Here is a 22,289-nt window from a genome sequence, read left to right as displayed (position 1 = left end):
CCCAAAGAAGACAAAACACTAATTTGAAAATATATATACACCCAATGTTTATTGCAGCATTGTTTACAATAACCAAGATATGGAAGCAGCCAAGGGTCCAGTGACAGATGAATGGATAAAGACGATTGGTTTGTATGTATACATACAGCAGAATACAGCCATATAAAAGAATGAGACATTGCTTTTAGAAACAACATGGATGGACCCAGAGGTATATTAGTGAAATAAATCAGACAAAGGCAAATACCATATGATCTCATTTATATGCGTAATCTAAAAAATAGAGCAAATTAACAGACAAATACAAAGAAAAAACTGGTACTTGCCAGAGGGTAGGCGCTGAGGGAGTAGATATTTGGTATTAAGAGTTACAAATGAGATCTTGCCATTTGCAACAACATGGATGAATCTAGAGGATATAATCTTAAGTACTGTAAGATGCTTAGATTTGGAGCAGTAGGAATGAGAATAGATAGGTAAGGAGCTATCTCAAATAACAGTCTGAAACACAAAGACAATCTAAAATTAACTTTATAAGGGGGCACCAAATAGTATTAATATAATGACATCAACATGGGTCACTAACTCAACAATTAAAGTGCTAAAGACTTGAAAATGGGGGGGGCTGTCTCAATGGTAGAGCATGTGGCTTTTGATTTTGAGGTTATGAATTTGAGTCCCATGTGGGGGTAGAGATTATTTTTTAAAAATTTAGAAAAAAAAGAATATAACAAAAAGTCTTTTAAAAAGTGGGGAGGAGGGGAGACAAGATGGCTGGGAAGTAGGAGGAGGAGCCCTTTCAGCCTGTACCCTAGAGTGAGCTGTTTACCTACCAAAGAACTCCGATCACCCATGAAATCAGCCTGAGATCAGAATTATACACGTCTGGATCTCTACGGGAGGCAGAAGACGCCAGTGGGCAGGTAAAGTGGAGTGGGAACGTGGGACTGATATTGGAAGATAAACAAAAGGGGGAGGAAGCCACCAGAGGTGACCCATTGGAAAATAATACCCCAATACGAGAGTGCCCTGTGTTTGGGGACCAGCATTAACTTGGAGTCTGGTTGAAAGCACTCAAAAGAGCAAAGGATCGTGGGGGGAAATTGTGGGAATCGGGGCGGCTAGGGACAGGGGCTTAAGTCCCCAGAACCAGGACAGCCTACCCTGGCGCTGAGCCAGAGAGAGTGCGGCAGAGAAACCAGGTCTTGGTCCCTGAGCTGCCAGCACGCCCGAGAACGAGTGGAGACCAGCTCCCGTGAGGGGCTGGGAGCCACGCCAGACGGCAGAACGTGCACCTTGCCTGAGATGCATGCGCGCCTCACCCTCCCTGACAGAGGTGCACGAATGCCCAGCCTGGTGTTCTGGGACCCGCGCCGTGCTAGAGCCAGAGACGCCCGTGCCCCACACCCTCCCCTGGGAGAGGTGCACGCAAGCCTGGCGCTCTTAGACCTGGAAAGACCAGGCAGTCCCAGCCCTGGCCAGTGGGAAAATCTCAGTGTGCGATCGCTGCTTGGAACCTCTCTGGTGGTCTGGAGCTGCCCAGACAGCCGCGGCCGCCGTGGTTTTGCGTACAAGCAGGAGATCCTGCGTCCCCAGGGACCACGACTCAGAACCTGCTCTGCCAGCGGCCCAGCGGCCCAGCGGCTGCAGCATCTGCAGGGGAGCAGACTGAGGCTTCTCTCTGAGAGGGAGGTCGGGGTGCAGTTTGCTTTCCTCTAAACCTCCAAAAACCATCAAAAGCTGTCAAGGCGAGAGAAAATAAGTGAACAAACATAAAAACTTCCAGAGAACAAAAGTATGAAAAAACTGTTTTCCTCAGAGCCCACCCCCTTGAGGGGGGCTGGAGGACTTAACTCAGGGAACATCATTGACTGAAAACCCACGTGGCAGCCCCCTCCCCCAGAAAACAAATCAGGAAAGGAAAAAAAAAAGACTACAAGAGAACAAACACCACTACTTCATAGATACAACTTTTATTTTTAATTCATTCCCACTATTCTGGTTCATTTTTTTTCTTTTATTTATATAGATAAATTTTAACCATTTTACCATCACAGTGAGATGTCCAGTACATCAAATTCCATAATAAACTTCTAACCTGAATTTTTGATACATACACATGTGATTTTCTTTTGCTTTTCTATTTTTTTAATTTTTTAAAAAAATTTAGTTTAGTTTAGTCCACTTTATTCCTTTTTTATTTTTATTTTCAAATATTCATATAGAGTTAAACTTCAAGGTAACCCCCTTTCTCCAATCAATGCTACCCCTATAGGTAAACCAATTTTTAATCCCCCTTTATCTTAGGAAAGTTGAGTCCTTTATCAAGGTTATCAAGATACATCCAGGAAGAATCAAAATAACCTTCCTCGCCCACACTGAGAATCTATAACCATGCTCCCAACTTTTTCTTCTGCCAGTGTCTCTGTGTATTTGTGTTTGTCCTGATAGTATATGAATCTTATACTTGGGGTTCTTTTTGAGAAGGCTCTTACTTTTTTTTGCATATATATATTTTTTTTCTCTCGTCATATACTTTTATCAGTCTTTTTGTTTGTCTGTTTTTGTTTGTATACATCATAAATCTTACCCTGGGGCCCATTTGGGCTGAACCTTCTCTTTTATCTTCCCTTTTTTTCCTCTCTCTCTCTTTTTTCTTTTTCTTTTCTTTTTTCTCTCGTTTGGGTGGGGAATCCTGAGTGCTCAGAAGTGTTCCAGGTTACACCTTGACTGCACCACGGTCGATACATCCAGCTACATCTGTCCAGTCATCTCTCACCAAAATGACTAGGAGGAGGGATCCCCAACCAAGAAGTAAAATACAGAGAATGGGCCTTCTGCAACAGAGCTAACGGCTTTCAACATAGACAATATGTCAGAAAGAGAATTCAGGCTAACAATTATCCAGGCAATAGCTAGGTTGGAGAAAGCCATGGATGACCAAACGGAACTAATTAGGGCAGAATTGAAAGCGACCAGGGATGATGTTCATAATGTTAGGATAGAGCTGAAGGCCACCAGGGATGAGGTTCACAATGCTCTCAATGAGTTCCAATCTCATCTCAATTCTCTAAAAGCTAGGGTAACTGAGACAGAAGATAGAATTAGTGATCTGGAGGACAAACAGAGAGAAAGGATCAGGAGGAAGCCTGGAACAAACAGCTTAGAAGCCACGAAAACAGAATCAGGGAAATAAATGATGCCATGAAATGTTCCAACGTCAGAATTATTGGAATCCCTGAAGGGGAGGAGAAAGAAAGAAGTCTAGAAGATATAGTGGAACAAGTTCTTCATGAAAATTTTCCCAATCTTGCGAATGGAACAAGTGTTCATGTACTAGAAGTAGAAAGGTGCCCCCCAAGATTATAAATTCCAAAAAAATCAAGGCACCTGATAGTAAAATTGAGGAATCATAATTGTAGATACAATCTCTTGAAAGCCACTAGGACAAAGAAGCTCCTTACGTACAGAGGAAAGCCCATCAGAATAACGTCAGACCTGTCTACAGAGACCTGGCAAGCCAGAAAGGGCTGGCAAGATATATTCAGGGCACTAAATGAGAAGAACATGCAGCCAAGAATACTTTATCCAGCAAGACTGACATTCAAAATGGATGGAGAGATAAAGAGTTTCCAAGACCGGCAAGGCTTAAAAGACTATGCAACCACCAAGCTGACACTACAGAAAATATTAAGGGGGGTTCTATAAAAGAGGAAAAACCCTAAGAATAGCATTGAACAGAAATATAACGACAATAGACAGAAAGAATGACTTCAAAGATAACACAATGTCAATAAAAATGTATCTCTCAATAATCCCTCTCAATGTGAATGGCCTAAATGCGCCCATAAAACGACACAGGGTTTCAGATTGGATAAAACGACAGGACCCATCCATATGTTGTCTACAAGAGACCCATTTTGAAGCTAAAGATACACCCAGACTGAAAGTAAAGGGATGGAGAAGCAACTTTCATGCCAATGGGCCTCAAAAGAAGGCCGGGGTAGCGATTCTCTTAACAGATAAATTAGATTTTAAACTAAAGACGGTAGTCAGAGATACAGAAGGACATGACATAATTCTTAAAGGGACTATCCACCAAGATGATCTAACAATTGTAAATATCTACGCTCTCAATACGGGAGCAGCCAATTACATAAGAAAACTATTAATCAAAATAAAGAGTCATATTGATATGAATACATTAATAGTAGGAGATCTTAACACACTTCTCCCAGAAATAGACAGATCATCGAAGCAGAAAATCAATAAAGAAATAAGAGCATTGAATGACACATTGGACCAGATGGACCTCATAGATATATACAGAACATTCCACCCTAAAACAACAGAATACTCATTCTTCTCAAGTGCACATGGAACCTTCTCCAGAATAGACCACATACTGGGTCACAAATCAGGGCTCAAATGATACCAAAAGACAGATTATTCCCTGCATATTCTCAGATCACAATGCTTTGAAACTGGAGCTCAATCACAAGGAAAAGTTCAGAAGGAACTCAAAAACCTGGAAGCTAAAGACCACCTTGCTTAAGAATGCTTGGATCAACCAGGAGATCAAAGAAGAACTTCAACAATTCATGGAAACCAATGAGAATGAAGACACTTCGCTCCAAAACCTATGGGATACAGCCACGGCAGTCCTAAGGGGGAAATACATAGCCATCCAAGCCTCCTTCAAAAAAATTGAAAAATCCAGAATACACCAGCTGTCTCTACACCTTAAGGAACTGGAGAATCAACAACAAATCAAACCAACTCCACAAGTAAGAAGGGAAATAATCAAGATTAGAGTAGAGATCAATGAGGTAGAAACCAGAGATACAGTAGAACGTATCAATGAAACTAGAAGCTAGTTTTTTGAAAGAATCAATAAGATCGATAAACCATTGGCCACACTAATCCAAAAGAAAAGAGAGAAAGCCCAAATTAATAAAATTATGAATGAAAAGGGAGAGATCACAACTAACACCAAGGACGTAGAAACAATCATCACAAGTTATTATCAACAGTTATATGCCAATAAGCTAAGCAACCTAGATGAAATGGATGCATTCCTCGAAAACTATAAACTCCGAAAACTGAACCAGGAAGAAATTGACAACCTGTATAGACCGATATCTGGTAACGAGATTGAAGCAGTGATCAAAAACCTCCCCAAAAACAAGAGCCCAGGACCTGACGGATTCCCTGGGGAATCCTATGAAACTTTCAAAGAAGAAATAACACCTATTCTCCTGAAGCTGTTTCAAAAAATTGAAGCAGAAGGAAAACTTCCAGACTCTTTTTATGAAGCCAGCATTACCCTGATTCCCAAATCAGGCAAATACCCTACCAAAAAGGAGAATTTCAGACCAATATCACTGATGAATGTGGATGCTAAGATTCTCAACAAGATCCTAGCAAACAGGATCCAACAGCACATTAAAAAGATTATCCACCATGACCAGGTGGGATTCATCCCTAGGCTACAAGGATGGTTCAACATTAGTAAATCAATCAATTTGATAGAACAAATCAATAAGAGAAGAGAGAAGAACCACATGATCCTCTCCATTGATGCAGAAAAAGCTTTTGACAAAATCCAGCATCCGTTCCTGATTAAAACGCTTCAACGTATAGGGATAGAGGGAACATTCCTGAACTTCATCAAATCTATCTATGAAAGACCCACAGCAAATATCATCCTCAATGGGAAAAAGCTTGCAACCTTCCCGTTGAGATCAGGAACACGACAAGGATGCTTACTCTCACCACTCTTGTTCAACAAAGTATTAGACGTCTTAGCAACTGTCATCAGACAACAAAGAGAAATAAAAGGTATCCAAATTGGCAAGGAAGAAGTCAAACTCTCTCTTTTTGCAGATGACATGATTCTTTATATGGAAAACCCCAATGACTCCACCCCCAAACTACTAGAACTCATACAGCAATTCAGTAATGTGGCAGGATACAAAGTCAGTGTCCAGAAATCAGTGGCTTTCTTATACACTAACAATGAAAATACAGAAAGGCAAATTAGAGAATTGATTCCATTTACTATAGCACCAAGAACCATAAGATACCTCGGAATAAACCTAACCAAAGAGGTTAAAGATCTGTACTCGAGGAACTACAGAACACTCCTAAAAGAAATTGAAGAAGACACAAAAAGATGGAAGACCATTCCATGCTCTTGGATCGGAAGAATAAACATCGTTAAAATGTCTATACTGCCCAGAGCAATCTATACTTTTAATGCCATTCCGATCAATATTCCACCACCACCAATATTTTTCAAAGAGCTGGAGCAAATAATCCTAAAATTTGTATGGAATCAGAAGAGACCCCGAATTGCTACGGAAATGTTGAAACACAAAAATAAAACTGGCGGCATCACGTTACCTGATTTCAAGCTCTACTATAAAGCTGTGATCACCAAGACAGCATGGTACTGGCATCGAAACAGACACATGGACCAGTGGAACAGAGTAGAGAGCCCAGATATGGACGCTCAACTCTATGGTCAAATAATCTTCGACAAAACAGGAAAAAATATCCAGTGGAAAAAAGACAGTCTCTTCAATAAATGGTGCTGGGAAAACTGGACAGCTATATGTAGAAGAATGAAACTTGACCATTCTCTTACACCGTACACAAAGCTAAACTCGAAATGGATAAAAGACCTCAACGTGAGACAGGAATCCATCAGAATCCTCGAGGAGAACATAGGCAGTAACCTCTTTGATATCAGCCATAGCAACTTCTTTCAAGATATGTCTCCAAAGGCGAAGGAAACAAAAGCGAAAATGAACTTTTGGGACTTCATCAAGATCAAAAGCTTCTGCACAGCAAAACAAACAGTCAAGAAAACAAAGAGGCAACCCACGGAATGGGAGAAGATATTTGCAAATGACAGTACAGACAAAAGGTTGATATCCAGGATCTATAAAGAACTCCTCAAACTCAACACACACAAAACAGACAATCATATTAAAAAATGGGCAGAAGATATGAACAGACACTTCTCCAATGAAGACATACAAATGGCTACCAGACACATGAAAAAATGTTCATCATCACTAGCCTTCAGGGAGATTCAAATCAAAACCACATTGAGATACCACCTTCCACCAGTTAGAATGTCCAAAATTAGCAAAACAGGAAACAACGTGTGTTGGAGAGGATGTGGAGAAAGGGGAACCCTCTTACACTGTTGGTGGGAATGCAAACTTGTGCAGCCACTTTGGAGAACAGTGTGGAGATTCCTCGGGAAATTAACAATAGAGCTTCCCTATGACCCTGCAATTGCACTGCTGGGTATTTACCCCAAAGATACAGATGTAGTGAAAAGAAGGGCCATCTGTACCCCAATATTTATAGCAACAATGGCCACGGTCGCCAAACTGTGGAAAGAACCACGATGCCCTTCAATGGATGAATGGATAAGGAAGATGTGGTCCATATACACTATGGAGTATTATGCCTCTATCAGAAAGGACGAATACCCAACTTTTGTAGCAACATGGACAGGACTGGAAGAGATTATGCTGAGTGAAATAAGTCAAACAGAGAGAGTCAAGTATCATACGGTTTCACTCATTTGTATAGCATAACAAATAATATCGAGGACAAGGGTAGGTGGAGCGGAGAAGGGAGTTGAGGGAAATTGGAAGGGGAGGTGAACCATGAGAGACTATGGACTCTGAAAAACAACCTGAGGGCTTTGAAGGGGCGTGGGGTGGGAGGTTGGGGGAACCAGGTGGTGAGTGTTAGGGAGGGCACAGATTGCATGGAGCACTGGGTGTGGTGAAAAAACAATGAATACTGTTACGCTGAAAATAAATAAAAAATTTATTTAAAAAAATATTTGCCATACTAGAATTTGTCCGATCTTAACAGTGATGACCCCGTGCCAATGCTCAAGTGGTTCTTTAGATAAACAGAAACCAGAATGTAAATAAATAGATAAATTGATAAATCGAGAGAGAATGAAATCTTCCTGTGTCTGTTTATGAAGCCAGCATTACCCTGGTCCTTAAACCAGGCAAAGATCCCATGAAAAAGAAGAACTTCAGACTAATATCCCTGATGAATATGGACACCAAGATTATCATCAAGATCTTAGCGTATAGGATCCAACAGCACATTAAAAAGATTATGCACCATGACTAGTTGGGATTCATCCCTGGGTTGCAAGGATGGTTCAACATTCGCAAATCAATGTGACAGAACAAACCAGTAAGAGAAGAGAGAAGAACCACACGGTCCTCTCAATTGATGCAGAAAGAGCGTTTGACAAAATCCAGCATCCATTCCTGATTAAAACACTTTAAAGTATAGGGATAGAGGGAACATTCCTCAACTTCTTAAAGGTCGACCTATGAAAAACCCACAGCAAATATCATCCTCAATGGGAAAAAGCTCACAGCCTTCCCATTGAATCATCTGTTTTTAATCTGTTCATAAACTTGTTTCTATAACTGACCAATAAACAAATACACTTACTGGCCAAAAAAAAAAAAAAAAAAAAGAAATAGAGAAAATGGTGCTCAGGACGGTTAAATTTCAATAATCACCTAATAAAGCAATAAAAATTTATGTATAGTCTAAAATTACACACAAATAAAAACTTGTACTACATGCTTTCCATGTTTGTGTATCTCCTTTAATTCAACAAAGCATATCCTTTACTTATGCAGGTTATTGTGTGTAATTTTACTCCAAAGATTAATTCAGTAGAACAAATATAATGGTGCATGGCTATGGGTAAGATCTAGACCATAGGTAGCTGATTCTCATTCATATTGTTCATTTGCTATCCCTTAGTATTTATGATAAATATTAGGAAAAGGAAGTTATTTCATGTAGCAATAAAAGAGTCATACTAACAGTTAGCACTGGACGTTTTCAAATAGAAACAGGATTATAATTATGTGATAAAACATAGGACACCCTAAGAAATCCTTCACCTCAATGAATAAACCCACTCAATTGCAGGTACCAATCATCTATGTTTCAATAAATAGAGGCGCAATACAAAAAAGAATTAATTTGGATCATAATTAAATGCATGGTTTAGAAAGCTGCACCCTTGTAGTTTTTAATTTTTTTTATTTCTTTAATGCCAGTATAATTAACATAGAGTGTTATATTAGTTTCAGTTGTATAACATAGATTCAGCAAATCTATACATTACTCAGTGCTCACCAAAATAAGTGTACTCTTAATTTCCATGACCTATTTCACCCATTATCCCTTCTCCCCTATGGTAAACACCATTTCGTTCCTCATATTGAAGAGACTGGTTTTTTGTTTGTCTACTTTTTTGGTTTGTTTGTGTGTTTGTTTCTTAAATTCTACATGAGTGAAATCATTAGGTATTTGTCTTTTTCTGACTGACTGATTTCACTTACTATTATACATTCTTAATCCATCAATATTGCAAAAGGCTACATTGAAGTGAAAAGCTTCTCCACAACAAAAGAAAGTCAACAAAACAAAAAGACAACATAATTACATGGGAGAATATATTTGCAAATGATATATAACACAAGGGGTTATTGACCAAAATATATAAAGAAAGAAGTCAACACAAAAAAAATTAATAAAAATTTAATTTTAAAATGGCCAGAATTCATATACAGACTTTCCTCCAATGAAGACATACAAATGACCAACAGACACATGAAAAGATACTCAACATCACTTATTGTCAGGGAAATGCAAAGTAAAATCACAATGATATATCATCTCACATATGTCAAAATGGTTAAAATTAACAACACAGGATAACAATAGATGTTGGGGAGGATATAGAGAAAGAGTAACCCTTTTGTACTATTTGTAGGAATACAAACTGGTGCAGTCACTCTGGTTCTTCAAAAAATTAAAATAGAGCTGACCTATGATCCAGAGATCACACTACTGGGAATTACCCAAAGAAATTTCATCCTCATATTTCTGGCCATCTCTGACACTAACCACATAACAGGTCAATCTATTTATTCAAATTTATCTTTCCATGCAGACTACACTGGGGTTATATGTTTACTAATGAGTGTTTGGCAGTGACTATCATACACAATCCAGACATGTCAAGGAATAATAGAATAAAACAAGGAAATTGTTTTTTTTTTCTTTAAATTCAATTAGGTGATGTTGAAGAGTTAACTGCCTATGTTCTCCTCTCGGTTTTAGATGGCTTCCTGTCTCACACTGAGGTCTTTCATCCATTTTGAGATTATCTTTGTGTACGGTGTAAGGGAATGGCCCAGTTTCATTCTTCTATATGTAGCTCTCCAATTTTCCAGCACCACATATTGTAGTGACTGCCTTTTTTCCATTGGATATTTTTTCCTGTTTTGTCGAAGATTATTTGACCATAGAGTTGAGGGTCCATATCTGGGCTCTCTACTCTGTTCCACTGGTCCATGTGTCTGTTTTTGTGCCAATACTATGGATTGGCCACAGTAACTTCTTTCCACGTCACATCTCCAAGGAAAGCAAAACAAAAGTAAAATTAACTTTTGGGATTTCATCAAGATGAAAAGCTTCTGCATAACAAAGGTAACAGTCAACAAAACTATGAGGCAACCCATGGAATGGGGAAGATATTTGCAAATGGCATTACAAACAAAGTGCTTATATCCAAGATCGATAAAGAACTTCTCAAACTCAACGCTCAAAAAACTAATAACCCAGTCAACAAATGGGCAGAAGACATGAACAGACACTTCTCCAAAGAAGACATACAAATGGCTAACAGACACATGAAAACATGCTCCACATCACTTGTCATCAGGGAGATATAAATCAAAACCACAATGAGAAACCACCTCACACCAGTTAGAATGGCCAAAATTAACAAAACAGGAAACAACAAATGTTGGTGAGGATGTGGAGAAAGGGAAACCCTCTTACACTCTTGGTGGGAATGGAAGTTGGCACAGCCACTCTGAAAAAAACAACATGGAGGTTAATAAAGATATTAAGAATAGAAATACCCTATGATCCAGCAATTACACTACTAGGTATTTATCCCAAAGATACAGAAGTTGTGAATAGGAGGTGTACGTGCTCCCCAATATTAATAGCAGCAATGTCCATAATTACCAAACTGTGAAAGGAGCAGCAGTGCCCTTCAATAGATGAATGGATAAAGAAGATGTTGTACTTATGCACAAGGGAATAGCACTCAGCCATCAGATATGATGAATACCTACCATTTGCATCAATATGGGTGAAACTGGAGGAGATTATGCTAAGTGAAGTAAGTCAAGCAGAGAAAGACAATTATCATAAGGTTTCACTCATCTGTGGAACATAAGCAATAGCACAGGGGACCATAGGGGAAAGCAAGGAAATCCATACACATACACACACACACACACACACACACATGCACTGGCTAACTGAACATAATAAAAATAATAAATAATAAAATAATAATTTCTCATATATAATAAATAATAAATAAATAATATATAATAAAATAATATATAAATATACAAGCAGAGAGAGTCAATTATCATATGGTTTCAGTTATTTGTGGAGCATAAAAAATAACATGGAGGACTGGGGAGATGGAGAGGAGAAGGGAGTTGAGGGAAATTGGAAGGGGAGGTGAACCATGAGAGACTACAGACTCTGAAAATCACCTGAGGGTTTTGAAGGGGCGGGGGGTAGGAGTTTGGGGGAACCAGGTTGTGGGTATTAGGGAGGGCATGTATTGCATGGAGCACTGGGTGTGGGGAATACTGTTACGCTGAAAATAAATAAATAAATAAATAAATAAATTAATTAATTAATTAAAAATAATAATAAAAATAAAAAGATATGCATTTTTATCTTTAAAAAATAATAAAATAATTTCTCATATATAATAAATAATAAATAAATAAATAATATATAATAAAATAATATATAAATATAATTCATTTTATATTATATACAAATGATAGTAAATAAATACAATTAGCCATCATACAGTACATCATTAGTTTTTGGTGTAGTGTTCAATTATTCGTTGGTTTTGTGTAACTCCAAGTGCTCCTCATATCACATGCCCTCTTTAATGCCTATCACCAGTTATTCCATCATCCCACTCCTGCTCCTTTCCACAACCCTCAAATTGTTTCCTGGAGTCAAGAGTCTCTCATGGTTTGGCTCCCTCTCAGATTGCTTCCCATTTAATTTTTCCTCCCTTCCCCTATGATCCTCTGTGCTACTTCTTATATTCCACAGATGACTAAAAATAATTTTAAAGCACAGTAGCATGTTTGCAGGGAATGCTCCTGACTTGAAGCTTTTGATTTCTAAGCTATGCATTACAAGGACAACCATGCTGAATGAACATATTGTCTGGTGTAGGACACAATTACCAGAGAAACACTCAGAGAAGCACTCAGGCTACACCAGACATAAGTACCTTTTCAGAAAGATCTGGGTAACCTCAATATGACATGTGAGTGACAATGTTTTCCCTCTGTGCCAGAATTTCACTCTTATGTTTTAAACTTGTCAATAGAGACTGAACCTGCAAACCCATAGCCACTCTGCCCATGGGCCCCAATAAAGGCAGGATCCTTAGTTATGGGTTTTCTCTCAGTGCTATGAATCTCTATACCACCCCCCAGGCTTTTCTTACTCTACCCCCCAGTAATAAGTAATAAGCCTGGCTTTGTTAGAGTTCTCTGATGGGCATTAATGAGGTGTGTATTGCAATCACAATAAGAATACAAGGGCTGGTGCAGCCACAACAGAGATTCTGGTCAGGGAAGTGTCTGTGGGAATGTCCACAAGCACAGGGGTGCAGGGGAGTGCCTGGGCTTTCCTGCCTGAGCACCCTGCCAGAAGCCTGACACTTAAACAGAACAGTGTTAGGGTCCATGTTATCAGGAAGAGGAGTGAAGGTACTCATTGTAAAAACAAACAAACAAACAGACAAACAAAACAAAACAAAACATCGGAAAGCCTCTGTTCATGATTAAAATGTGTTACAAACTTCTGTTTATCAAAACATTGTGAAATTGACTTGAGGCTAAATTGTTGTCAAGACAGGTGAATTCAAAAAACACAAATTCTATAAAATAATAAGCTGTTGTATTTTAAAAGGCGAATCAGAACCAATGAGGAAAGCAAGGCTTTGGAAATAAATGACATTTGAACAATTGGTGCTTAGTTAAATAACATATATTTCTATCTTAATGTCAACCACTCACTGGCATAAAGTGACTGAAGATATAGAAAAATCAAATGACTAAAATGAACTTGTAGAAAAAAAATGTAAAATAGCCAGGGACATCTAGAAGAAATATTAGATTAGTCCTCTGAGCATAAGCGAGATGGAAGTAAAAGAACTGAGAACATATTTTAGAATTGTCTTTTCCAGTGCTTTGAAAAATGCCATTGATATTTTGATCAGGAAGGCGTTGAAAGTATAGATTGCTCTGGGCACTGTAGACATTTACCCATGTTTATTCTTCTAATCCATGAGCACAGAATCTTTTTCCATCTTTTTGTGTCTCGTTCAATTTCTTTCATGAGTGTTCTATAGTTACTAGAGTATAGACTATTTATGTCTTTGGTTAGGCTTATTCCAACGTATTCTGTGATTTTTGGTGCTGTTATAAATGGAATCAATTCTCAGGGCACCTGGGTGGCTCAGTGGGTTAAAGCCTCTGCCTTCGGCTCAGGTCATGATCCCAGGGTTCTGGGATCGAGCCCTGCATTGGGCTCTCAGCTCAGCGGGAAGCCCGCTTCCTCCTCCTCCTCTCTCTCTCTCTCTCTCTCTCTGCCTGTCTCTCCACCTACTTGAGATCTCTGTCTGTCAAATAAGTAAAAATAAATAAATAAAAATAAAAATCTTAAAAAAATGGAATCAATTCTCTAATTTCTCTTTCTACAGTTACATTGTTAGTGCATAAGAAAGCAACTGAATTTTGTGTATTGATTTTGTATCTTGCCACATTACTGAATTGCTGTACAAATTCTAGCAATTTGGGGTTGGAGTCTTTTGGATTTTTCACATAAAGTATCATGTCATCTGCAAAGAGAGGAGGTTTGACTCCTTCTTTGACAATTTGAATACATCTTATTTCTTTTTGTTGTCTAATTGCTGTTGCTAGAACTCCCAGTACTACATTGAACAATAGTGGTGAAAGCGGGCATCCTTGTCCTGTTACTGATCTTATGGAAAAGGTTCTCAGCCTTTCCCCACTGAGAAGGATATTTACCATGGGTTTTTCATAGATAGATTTATTTGAAGTTGAGGAATGTTCCCTCTGTTCCTATATTCTGAAGAGTTTTAATCAGGAAAAAATGTTGTATTTTGTCAAATGCTTTTTCTGCATCAATTCAGAGAACCATGTGGTTCTTGTCTCTTCTCTTATTTATGTGTTCTATCACATTGATTGATTTGTGAATGTTGGGCCACCCTTGCAACCCAGGGATAAATGCCACCTGGTCATGGTGGATAATTCTTTTAATGTACTGTTGGATCCTATTAGCTAGGATCTTGTTGAGAATTTTGGCATCCATATTCATCAGAGATATTGGTCTGTAATTCTCCTATTTGATGGGATTTTTGCCTGGTTTTGGGATCAAGGTCATGTTTTCCTCATTGAAAGAGCCTGGAAGTTTTGCTTCTGTTTCTATTTTTTGAAACAGATTCAGGAGAATAGGTATTATTTCTTCTTTGGATGTTTGGTAGAATTCCCTGGGGGAGTCCATCAGCCCCTGGACTGGTGTTTTTTTAGGAGGTTTTTGATCACTGCTTCCATCTCGTTACTGGTTATGGGTCTATTCAGGTTGTCAATTTCTTCCTGTTTCAGTCTTGGTAGTTTATAGGTTTCCAGGAATGCATCCATTTCTTCCACATTGCTTAACTTATTGACCTATAGCTGTTGATAATAATTTCCCATAATGGTATTTATTTCCTTGGTGTTAGTCATGATTTCTCCCCTTTAATTCATAATTTTATTGATTTGGGTCCTTTCTCTTTTCTTTTGGATAAGTCTGGCCAGTGGTCTATTGGTCTTCCAAAGAACCAGTTTCTAGTTTCATTGATGCATTCTACTGTATTTCTGGTTTCCAATTCATTGATCTTTGCTCTAGACTTAATTATTTCCCTTCTCTTGTGTGGGGTAGGCTTAATTTATTGTTAATACTCCAGATCTTTAAGGTACAGTGACAGTTTGTGTATTCAGGATTTTTCTTTTTTTTTTTTTAAAGTGAGTCTTGGATGGCTATATATTTCCCCTTTAGGACCACCTTTGCCATATCCCATAGGTTTTGGACTGATGTGTCTTTATTCTCATTTGTTTCATGAATTCCTCAAGTTATTCTTTTATTTCCTCATTGACCTAAATAGCTTTGAACAAGACGTTCTTTAGCTTCCAAGTTTTTGAATTTCTTCCAAACTTTTTCTTGTGATTGAGTTCCAGTTTCAAAGCATTGTGGTTTGAGAATATGCAGGGAATAATCTCAATCTTTTAGTATCAGTTGAGACCTGATTTGTGACCCAGTATGTGGTCTATTCTGGAGAATGTTCCATGTGCACTCCAGAATTTGCATGGAAACAGAAAAGACCCTGAATCACCAAGGAATTTTTGAAAAAGAAAAACAAAGCTGGGGGGCATCACATTGCCTGATTTCAAGCTATATTACAAAGTTGTGATCACCAATATAGCATGTTACTGGCACAAAAACAGACACATAGACCAATGAAACAGAATAGAGAGCTCACATATGGACCATTTCGATGTTTTTGATAAAGGGTGCTTGGAAAATTGGACAGCTATATATTGAAGAATGAAACTAGACCATTCTCTTACACCATATTCAAAAATAAACTCAAAATGGATGAAAGATCTCAATGTGAGACAGGAAGCCATCAAAAACCTAGACGAGAAAATAGACAGTAACCTCTTTGACCTTGACAACAGCAACTTCTTTCAAGACACATCTCCAAAGGCTAGGAAAACAAAAGCAAAAATGAACTTTGGGGACTTCATCAAGATAAAAGCTGCTGCACAGCAAAAGAAACAGTCAACAAAACAAAAGAGGCAACCGACAGAATGGGAGAAGATATTTGTAAATGACATTACAGGCAAAGGGCTGATACCAAGACCTAGAAAGAACTTCTCCAGATCAACACCCCAAAAATAAATAATCGAGTCAAAAAATGGGCTGAAGACATGAACAAACACTTCTCCAAAGAAGACATGGCTTCTTTGTCTAATTGTCTAACAGACACATGAAACTATGTTTATCATCATTAGTCATCAGGGAAATTCAAATCCAAATCACAGTGAGATACCACCTTACACCAGTTAGAATGGCAAAAATTAATAAGGCAAGAAAGGACAAGTGTTGGAGAGGCTGTGGAGAAAGACAAACCCTCTTGTACTGTTGGTGGGAATGCAAGTTGGTGTAGCCACTTTGGAAAACAGTGTGGAGATTCCTCGGGAAATTAAAAATAGAGCTATCCTATGACCTGGCAATTGCACTCTTGGGTATTTATCCCAAAGATACAGATGTAGTGAAAAGAAGGGCCATATGAACTGCAATGTTCATAGTAGCAATGTCTGTAATATGCAAACTGTGGAAAGAGCCAAGATGCCCTTCAATAGATGAATGGATAAAGAAGATGTGGTTCTTATATACAATGGAATATTACTCAGCCATCAGAAAGGATGAATACCCAGCTTTTGAATCGACATGGATGGGAGTGGAGGAGATTATATTGAGTTAAATAGTCAAGCAGAGAAAGTCAATATCATATGGTTTCACTTACTGGTGGAACATAAGGAATAGCATGGAGGACATTAAAAGAAGGAAGAGAAAAATGAAGGGGGAGAAATCAGAGGAGGAGATGAACCATGAGAAACTATGGACTCTAGGAATTAAACTAAGGGTTTTAGAAGGGAGAGGGGTGGAGGGATAGGTGAGCTTGGTTACAGATATTAAGGAGGGGACGAGGATTGGAGATCTGGGTGTTATCCACAAACAATGAATCATGGGACACTACATCAAAATCTAATGATATACTGTATGGTGACTAACATAACATAATGGAAAAAAAAGAGCTGAGAATATAATTGATAGATTCTAGGGCATGATTTCCATATTTTTCTAGTTTCCTGGGCTGGAATATTGCTGATGTAAATTCTAAGAAAATTTAAAAAGAAGTGTAAAACTATAGAAAATATATAGAACAGATATCCATATTACAAAAAATAAAATGTAGACATGAAAAAAGATATTTTAAAGCAATTAGAATAAAAATACCTAAGATGCGAAAAGATCTAAGTATGGAAAACAAAAACATAGGAAGAATACATGCTGATGTACTAAACTTTGTAACAACCTAATGAAGTGAAATTATAATATTAAGGAAACCTTAGTCAGTCTCACTGTAGGCGGTGATTTATTTCTAAGGCTGCAACCCCCCAGAGACAGAACACTTCTTTTTTTTTTTTTTTTCAAGATTTTATTTATTTGACAGACAGATCACAAGTAGGCAGAGAGGCAGGCAGAGAGAGAAGGGAGGAAGCAGGCTCCCTGCTGAGCAGAGAGCCTGATGCGGGCCCGATCCCAGGACGCTGGGATCATGACCTGAGCCGAAGGCAGTGGCTTTAACCCACTGAGCCACCCAGGTGCCCTGAGACACTTCTTAGCTGGAGTGCTGACTTCTAGAAGTGGGCATTTATATTTTAGGCATTAAACTTTTATAATAAGATTTGACTAGAGGCAACATAACCTGATGCCTGAGAGAGCCTCAGAATCAGGCAGCCCTCCATAGACCTCAGAAGGTGTTAGCCTTTTCACCACAGCCTTGACCTTGAGTGAGTCAGCTACACACTATAAGCTCTACCTCCCCCTCCACAATAAACAGGGAATGATACTGATCACATGAGTATTTTTGGAACACTTACATGAGATAATGTGTATAAATACTTTAAACAGTGCTGGAAGACTGCTATCATTATTTTCTGTTATCAAGATCCATATCCGTAACCAAATTACTTGGGCATTGGGTTGGCTCAGTCAGTTAAGCCTCTGCATTCAGCACACAACATGATACAGGGCCCTGTGGAGGTGCCTGCTTAGCAGGTAGTCTGCTCCTCCCTCTTCCTCTCCTCCACCATGTGCAGTCTTTCTCTCAAATAAATAAATAAAATCTTAAAACAAAACAAAACATAACCCCAACAAATTTATTTTCTAGTTCAAAAGCTTTCATTAAATCTGTGCATTTTTTTCTGTTCCTGACTGTATTTAACAACCCACCCATCCATTTTTCACTCAGCAAATTCTCACTGAACATAAACTCCATACTGAGAACTGTACTAGGCACTGCACTTTCAAAGATAGGTAAGAGACAGTTCTGAAATTCAAGGAATCTATATTGTGGACAGCTGAGAAATTTAGTAAAATTGATGTCACTGGAAGGAAAGTGAATCAGATCAGGGGAAAATAAAAGGAGGGAGGCAAATTTTTGAGTTGATTCACATGACTGGAGAAAACATCTCTGTAAATGAGTTTTTAGGACATTTCCAAAATAGGCACATATTCATCACTCAGTATATATATTAAATACATGAGATTTGACTTATTGTTTTAAGAAATCCAAGCCATTACCAAAGATTACTGAGAAAATACCAGCTTGTATTCACACCAAGTGAAAATGACTGGTTATAAAGTGAAAACAGTGGGGCACCTGGGTGGCTCAGTGGGTTAAAGCCTCTGCCTTCAGCTCAGGTCATGATCTCAGGGTCCTGGGATTGAGTCCCGCATTGAGCTCTCTGCTCAGCAGGGAGCCTGCTTCCCCCTCTCTCTCTCTGCCTGCCTCTCTGCCTACTTGTGATCTGTCAAATAAATAAATAAAATCTTCAAAAAAAAAAGAGATATCTTCCACAGATATAGTGAAAAGAAGGGCCATAGGCACCATAATGTTCATAGCAGCAATGTCCATAATAACTAAATTGTGGAAAGAACCAAGATGCCCTTCAACAGACGAATGGATAGAGAAGATATGGTCCATATATACTTAGAGTATTATGCCTCCATCAGCAAAGATGGATACCCAACTTTTGTATCAACAAGGATGGGACTGGAGGGGTTTATGAGTGAAATAAGTCAAGAAGAGAGAGTCAATTATCATATGGTTTTGCTTATGGAGGACTTGGGGAGCTGGAGAGAAGAAGGGAGTTGGGGGAAATTGAAGGGGGAGATGAACCATGAGGGACTGTGGACTCTGAGAAACAAACTGAGGGTTTGGGAGAAGAGGGAGGTGGGAGATTGGGTGAGCCTGGTGGTGGGTATTATGGAGGGCACATATTGCATGGAACACTGGGTGTGGTGCATAAACAATGAATTCTGGAACACTGAAAAGATATTAAAAAATAAAAATAATAAAGACAAATGATAACATTTGTCAGAGAAAATTCAGAGAAAAAAGAACCCTGGTGCACTATTGGTGGGAATATAAATTGGTACAGGTTTTATGGAAAATTGCATAGAAATTTGAAAAATGTATAGCTACCATACAATTCAGCAATCTAATTTTTGCATATGTATCCAAAGGAAATTAAGTCAGTATCTCAAAGAGGTATCTGTACTGCCATGTTTATTGCAGCATGACTCACAATAATGGAGATATGGAAACAACCATGTGTCCATCGTTTGATAAATGGATAAAGAAAATATGGATACATAAAAATATATGTATAATTGTTTGTACACGCACTCACACACACACACACACACACACACACATAATGGAATATTGTTCAGCTTTAGAGTTGAAGGAAATCCTTTAATTTTTAACAATATTTGTGAACCTGGAGGACAATATGCTAAGTGAAGTAAGCCAGACACAGAAAGACAGATACTGTATGATTTCACTTATATGTGGAATTTAAAAATTTTGATCTCTGAGAAGCAGGAAGTAGGCAAGTGGTTAGCAGGGGCTGGAGGGAAGGACAAAAGAGAAATGCTTGTCAAAGTTTATAGGGCTTCAGTTATGTGGGTGAGTAAATCCTGGTGATCTAATGTACAGCATAGCAAGTATAGTCAACAACACTGCATTGTGTTCTAGAAATTTGCTCATAGAGGAGACAATGATTTTTTCACCAAAGAAAAAAGAACAATGTGAGTTATGTATATGTTAATTAGCTTAATTGTGGTGATCATTTCACAATGTATACCCACAATGTATACCTGTATCAAAACATCACATTGTATATGTTAGATATATACACATTTTATTTGTCAGTTATACCTCCATAAAGCTGTTAAAAATGATAGGGCTGTAAATTTTCTATACTTTTTTGGATTAATTTTAATGAATTATGATTTCTAAGAAATATATCCAATTTCTCTTTTTCTTTTTCCACTAAAGTCACTCCTATTTGATTTCTGAGACCAGAGATTAGTGTTCCCTATTTTTAAACCTTTTTTTTAAATATTTTACTTATTTATTTGAAATAAAGAGAGCATTCAAAAGAGCACAAGCATGGGGAGTGGCAGAGGGAGGGGGAGAAGCTCCCTCCCTGCTCAGTAGGGATCCCAATGCGGGACTACATCCCAGGATCCTGAGATCACGACCTGAGCGGAAGATGGGTGGTTAACTGACTGAGCCACCCAGGCACCCCAGTTTGCTGTTTTTTATTGCTGGGTAGTATCCGATTGTATAAAAACCCTACAATTTATTTATTCATTTTACTGTTCATGATCGTTTGGATTATCTCGTGTTTTTTTTTATTATAAATCAAGCTTCCATAAACATTCCTGTACATTTTTGATGCACTCATGCACTCAATTTTTGGAGATTCATAAGAATGAAATGATGGCTCACATGGATGGATACATGTTACATATAATTGGGTAACATTGCTAAACACTTTTCTAAAGTGTTCCTATCAGTTTATATTTCCATGATCACTGCAGGAGTTTCAGTGTCCACATCTTCCATAATGCTTACTATTTTTCTTCATTAAAATTTTAGCTATCCCAGCAGGTATGTAGAGGGTGTGTAGTGCTTTCTCATTTTTATAATTTCTAAATTATAGACATTATTTTGGAATAATTATAGATTTCTAGAAAAGTTGCACGAGTAATATAGAGAATTCCCATATGCTCTTCACTCAGCTTTTCCTATGTTAGCATCTAACATAATTATGACACATTTGCTATGAATAGGAAATTAAAACCGTGAGAAGTATGTTACTGTTCACTACAGACTTTGTCTCGATTTCACCATTTTTTCCCATTAGTGGCCTTTTTCTGTTTTCAGATTAAATACAGGAAACTTCTTCCCATTGAGGGTTCCTCGTGGTTTTTATTTGCATTTTTTTGATGACTAATGATGTTACACATACTGATCATTTGCATAGCCTCCTTTGTGAAACTCAAATCTTTTCCCCACTCTTATTTTGGTTGCATTTCTTTTCTGTTCCTGGAAGTTCTTCGTATATTCTGGAGCCCTTTGGAGGATATTGGTATTGTAAACTATCTCTTTCTCATGAATAGAAGAAATTCTCCATCTTAATAAAGCCCAGTTTAGTAACATTTCATTTTGTGGTTATATCTTTTTATAGCAGCTTTATTGAGGTATTATTGATATACAATAAACTTCATATATTTAAAATACACAACTTGATACATTTTTTTCTTACCTTTTTAACATTTTTAAAGTTTACAATTCATTTGTATTCTATATATTTATGGTGTTGTTCAAAGGATCTCCAGAACTTTTTCATCTTGTAAAACTGAAATTCTCAACCCGTTAAACAACAACTCCCCATTATCCCCTCTCCTAGCACCCTGGAAATCACCATCTTATCTTCTCTTTCTATGAATTTGACTATTTTAGATACCACATATAAGTGGGATCATGCAATCTTTGTCTTTTTGCAGCTCCCTTATTTCACTTACGATAATATCCTCAGGGCTCATCCATGCTTTAGCATCTGACAGAGTTTTCCTTCCTTTTTAAGACTGGGTAATATTCCATTGCATTTTTTTCCCATTGCATTTTTATACACCGTTTTGTTTATCCATTAATTGACATTTGGATTCCTTCCATCTCTTACCTAATGTGAATCATGTTACTATGAGCATGGACATGCAGAAATATCTTCAAAATCCTGCATTCAATTTTTTTGGATATATTCCCAGATGAATACCCAACTTTTGTAGCAACACGGATGGGACTGGAAGGATTTTTAGATCATATAATAATTCCATTTTGAATATTTTGAGGAATTGCTGGGAATTACCATTTT

At 38.0% G+C, this 22,289-nt stretch overlaps 1 pseudogene across 1 annotated transcript in view; it reads left to right on the top strand.

Moving 5' to 3' along the window:
• Positions 1-399: 399 nt before the first annotated feature.
• The window catches only part of LOC308352171 (olfactory receptor 7A10-like), a 40,548-nt pseudogene continuing 18,658 nt past the window's right edge, over positions 400-22,289 (top strand). The window contains exon 1 of the transcript in view: positions 400-476. The product of the transcript in view is annotated as an olfactory receptor 7A10-like (transcript). The remainder of the gene's footprint in view (positions 477-22,289) is intronic.

Source organism: Martes martes, assembly GCF_963455335.1.
Source record: "Martes martes genome assembly, chromosome: 1".
In the NCBI taxonomy this organism is placed as follows: Eukaryota; Metazoa; Chordata; class Mammalia; order Carnivora; family Mustelidae; genus Martes; species Martes martes.
This window is presented reverse-complemented; position numbering and strand designations above follow the sequence as displayed.